Here is a 5,324-nt window from a genome sequence, read left to right on the forward strand (position 1 = left end):
GCGTTAACTTTGACAGCCCTGGTTTTGATATTTGACAGGGCATTTATATGAATTCTTGTGAGAATTTTTCCCCATTCTGCGCGTCTACTTTCACTGCGGCATGCACACGGCCTTACAATGTAATAAACTCATAAACTGCTATAAAACGGAGTAGATGGAGATTTATTATAATGTAGAGATTGCCCATATTTTTACCAATTTTCCCAGGAGATTTCCCCATATTTGAAAATACAAACATTTTAAAGCCCCTCTTAAGAACTTTCAGTTGTGGTTGATTTTGGTGGCGCCAGCGGACCAAAGCAGGAGTGTTTTGCCAGAAGAAGACCACATTTCCCATTATGACTAGCGTATATAGTGTCAAACTGACATCATGTCCGCTGTAATATTGTCAGAAATATTAGGTCTCTAATGTCTATGCAGATGTTAAATAGCAGACACTATCAAGGAATGATTTTGCTTTGCACTACAAACATAACGCTACTACCAAGAATGTATTGGGGCAGATGCAGGTCTGAAGCAAAGAAAGACCAGCGGGAGAGTTTTTTCTAAGGAAGTAATAGTGAAACTATCAGGCTGGTGGCTATTTGTTGCTACCACGCAAATTTCCGATAGCCAAGATATGCATTATCATTTCGATTTGAGCATCAAAGACCACTTTATCATGTTAGACCCGCTCGACATTCATTGCTTTCGTCCTCTCCAAGGTTCTCATAGTCATCATTGTCATCGACGTCCCACTGGGTGTGAGTTTTCCTTGCCCTTATGTGGGCTCTACCGAGGATGTCGTAGTGGTTTGTGCAGCCCTTTGAGACACTAGTGATTTAGGGCTATATAAGTAAACATTGATTGAATGATTGATTGACTTACTTGTCAAGCAGGAACAACTCCAAAGCAACATTGATCTAAAATTCTTTGTCTTTGAGCTCATGCCAGTGACTGACTGTCCTTTTATCTGGGGAAGCTCCTTTATTTTTTTTAAATTTTGTCTCCTTTGACAAAACTTTTCATTTCTTTGGTTTTGGAGCTTCAGGCATGATAGCAGTAAGTCCATGTAGGCGTTCTTTAGTTTTCTGGCAAAACGTAGGCGCTCGCATCGACCCCCATCTTTTTAACGAATAGGAAAGGGGCAGTGACATACGCCATGAGGAAAGTCAGCACGTTTGTAGTTTTTTGTGTGGAAGGTTCCTGCCACTCGTCCTCATAGTCGTTAAGTGCCAGTGAGAGCGATGCAGACTCCCTCAGGCCATGACCGAGGTGTCATTCAACTAGCTTAATCACTCAGTACTTGGTAGAGGACAGCTTAAATTGTGTCGAGGGAAAAAAAGCAGGCTTTTTATATTATTCATATATGCTCATACTTATTACCCTCAGGACCAATTTGGTCCCATTTGACAAGAACCGCATATTTTTGATGCGCTGTACTGCAATCCTGACATTATGCAGGAACACCTAATACATCTAAACCTAAAACTTGATGGTGCTAACTTTCAATCAATCAATCAATGTTTACTTATATAGCCCTAAATCACTAGTGTCTCAAAGGGCTGCACAAACACAACACAAACCACTACCACATCCTCAGTAGGCCCACATAACAATGATGACTATAAGAACCTTGGAGAGGACGAAAGCAATGGATGTCGAGCGGGTCTAACATGATACTGTGAAAGTTCAATCCATATTGGATCCAACACAGTCGCGAGAGTCCAGTCCAAAGCGGATCCAACACAGCAGCGAGAGTCCCGCTCACAGCGGAGCCAGCAGGAAACCATCCCAAGCGGAGGCGGATCAGCAGTGCAGAGATGTCCCCAGCCGATACACAGGCAAGCAGTACATGGCCACCGGATCGGACCGGAACCCCTCCACAAGGGAGAGTGGGACATAGGAGAAAAAGAAAAGAGACGGCAGATCAACTGGTCTAAAAAGGGAGTCTATTTAAAGGCTAGAGTATACAAATGAGTTTTAAGGTGAGACTTAAATGCTTCTACTGAGGTGGCATCTCGAACTGTTACCGGGAGGGCATTCCAGAGTACTGGAGCCCGAAATGAAAACGCTCTATAGCCCGCAGACTTTTTTTGGGCTTTGGGAATCACTAATAAGCCGGAGTCCTTTGAACGCAGATTTCTTGCCGGGACATATGGTACAATACATTCGGCAAGATAGGATGGAGCTAGACCGTGTAGTATTTTATACGTAAGTAGTAAAACCTTAAAGTCACATCTTAAGTGCAAAGAAAGCCAGTGCAGGTGAGCCAGTACAGGCGTAATGTGATCAAACTTTCTTGTTCTTGTCAAAAGTCTAGCAGCCGCATTTTGTACCAACTGTAATCTTTTAATGCTAGACATGGGGAGACCCGAAAATAATATGTTACAGTAATCGAGGCGAGACGTAACAAACGCATGGATAATGATCTCGGCGTCTTTAGTGGACAAAATGGAGCGAATTTTAGCGATATTACGGAGATGAAAGAAGGCCGTTTTAGTAACGCTTTTAATGTGTGACTCAAAGGAGAGAGTTGGGTCGAAGATAATATCCAGATTCTTTACCGAGTTGCCTTGTTTAATTGTTTGGTTGTCAAATGTTAAAGTTGTATTATTAAATAGAGGTCGGTGTCTAGCAGGACCGATAATCAGCATTTCCGTTTTTTTGGGGTTGAGTGGCAAAAAGTTAGCGGACATCCATTGTTTAATTTCATTAAGACACGCCTCCAGCTGACTACAATCCGGCATGTTGGTCAGCTTTAGGGGCATGTAGAGTTGGGTGTCATCAGCATAACAGTGAAAGCTAACACCGTATTTGCGTATGATGTCACCTAGCGGCAGCATGTAGATGCTGAAGAGTGCAGGGCCAAGGACCGAACCCTGGGGAACTCCACACGTTACCTTAACGTAGTCCGAGGTCATACTGTTATGGGAGACGCACTGCACCCTGTCAGTAAGATAAGAGTTAAACCAAGACAGGGCTAAGTCTGACATACCAATTCGTGTTTTGATACGTTCTAATAAAATATTATGATCGACGGTATCGAAAGCAGCGCTAAGATCGAGGAGCAGCAACATAGATGACGCATCAGAATCCATCGTTAGCAATAGATCATTAGTCATTTTTGCGAGGGCTGTCTCCGTAGAGTGATTTGCCCTGAAACCGGATTGAAAGGTTTCACATAGATTGTTAGACGTTAAGTGTTCATTTAACTGCTCTGCAACAATTTTTTCGAGGATTTTTTAAATAAAGGGAAGGTGAGACACCGGTCGGTAGTTTACCATGAGGTCAGGAACCGAGGTTAGGTCTTTTAAGAAGAGGATGAATAACCGCTTTTTTGAATGCTAAGGGAACAGTGCCCGACGAAAGTGATATGTTTATAATATTTAGCACTGATGGACCTAATAATACAGAGAGCTCCTTGATAAGTTTCCCAGGAAAAGGGTCAAGTAAACGTATTGTTTGTTTTATTCCATTTACACATTGTAACAATTCCTCTAATGTTATTTCTTCAAAATGAGAGAAACTATTTTGGAGGGCAGTATCCGCCGTATATACCATCGTATCTGTTTTAATAGAACCCAGTTGTAGCTGGGACGCATTGTCTTTAATCTCCTTTCTAATGACTTCAATTTTCTTATTAAAGAATTGCATAAAGTCATCATCTGAGTGGGTGGAGCTACTGGAAGGGGTCCCTTGTTGGGTTAGCGATGCTACCGTACTAAACAAAAATTTAGGATCGTTTTTATTACGGTGGATGAGATTTGAGTAATATTTAGCTTTAGCTAAGGTAAGCATGTGTTTATAAGTTATTAAACTATCACTCCATGCTTGATGGTGCACCTCAAGTTTAGTCGTGCGCCATTTGCGTTCCAGCTTTCTACACAATAATTTCTGAGCTCTAGTTTCTTCTGTAAACCACGGGGTACGCTTTTTTGGAGCCTTTTTTAACTTTAGCGGTGCTATGTTATCAATGGTTTCGCGCAGGGCGTCGTTAAAGTTGTTAGTGAGGTTATCAATAGAGCCCACATACTTTGGGAATGGTGCCATTACCGAGGGCAGTAGGTCAGCAAGAGTTGTTGTTGTGGCCGTATTAATGTTGCGGCTGCTATAGCAGTTATTATTATTATTAGTTTGACGAACATGCGTCTGAACCTCGAATTTTATAAGGTAATGATCGGACAATACTTTAGTATACGGGAGTATCGTAATTTTGGAAACGGTGATACCCCTGACAAGCACTAGGTCTATCGTATTACCGTTGCGATGCGTGGGTTCATTTATTATTTGTGTAAGACCACAGCTATCAATTATAGTCTGGAGCGCTACGCACGGTAGGTCCGATGGGGTATTCATATGGATATTAAAGTCCTCCATTATGATTATATTATCGGCGTGCGTCACTAGATCAGCAACGAACTCTGAGAATTCATTGATAAAGTCCGAATAGGGCCCTGGGGGGCGGTAGATAACAGCCAGGTGTAGAGGCAGCTGTGTGACAGACCTCATAGTAAGCACCTCAAACGATTTATATTTATTATTTATGTTAGGACTAAGGTTAAAGTTTTCATTGTATATTAGTGCGACCCCCCCCACCCCTTTTAAGGGGACGGGCAATGTGCGCATGTGTAAAGTTAGGAGGACATGCCTCATTTAGCGCAAAAAAGTCGTTTGGTTTAAGCCAGGTTTCGCTGAGACCGATGACGTTAAGATTGTTGTCTCTGATGATATCATTTACCCACAACGTTTTGGGAGACAATGATCTTATGTTTAAAAAACCTATATTAAAGGTAGTGGGCTGTTTTAGGGAATTTTTGATCAAATTATCCGTAGTAGCAATATTAATAATGTTGTGTTTATTATGCCCAGTGCATTTAGTATAATTACGACCATATCTAGGAATTGATACGACGGGAATTTTCCGATTGTTTGATTGTTGCTTTGATAAACTGCACGCATCATAGTTTGCCAACTCAGTAGAACGCATGTTCCGATTGTTTGTTTGTTGCTTTGACAAACTGCACGCATCATAGTTTGCCACCTCAGTAGAACACATGTCCAACTCTGAAACAATCAAAGCAGAAAAAACTTGTTCTAATTTAAGTGACTCCTTACCCAGACCAGTAGTCTCGCATCTTCCATTTAAATCCGGCTTCAGGATGGAGTGAAGTGGTGTTCTGTGGGGATTAGCCTTCTGCTTTATTTTTAGCCCCGCTCGACATCCGCGTTTCCGATCACACCGCTGGCGTCTGCGCCGTAGACGGTCCCCACTGCTACTATACTCCCCTGCTTCACATGCTAACAGTTCTAATGTGTTGCTCAAAATTATGACTGGTGTAGAC

The sequence above is a fragment of the Nerophis ophidion genome, linkage group LG18 (genome assembly GCF_033978795.1).
Source record: "Nerophis ophidion isolate RoL-2023_Sa linkage group LG18, RoL_Noph_v1.0, whole genome shotgun sequence".
Lineage (NCBI taxonomy): Eukaryota > Metazoa > Chordata > Actinopteri > Syngnathiformes > Syngnathidae > Nerophis > Nerophis ophidion.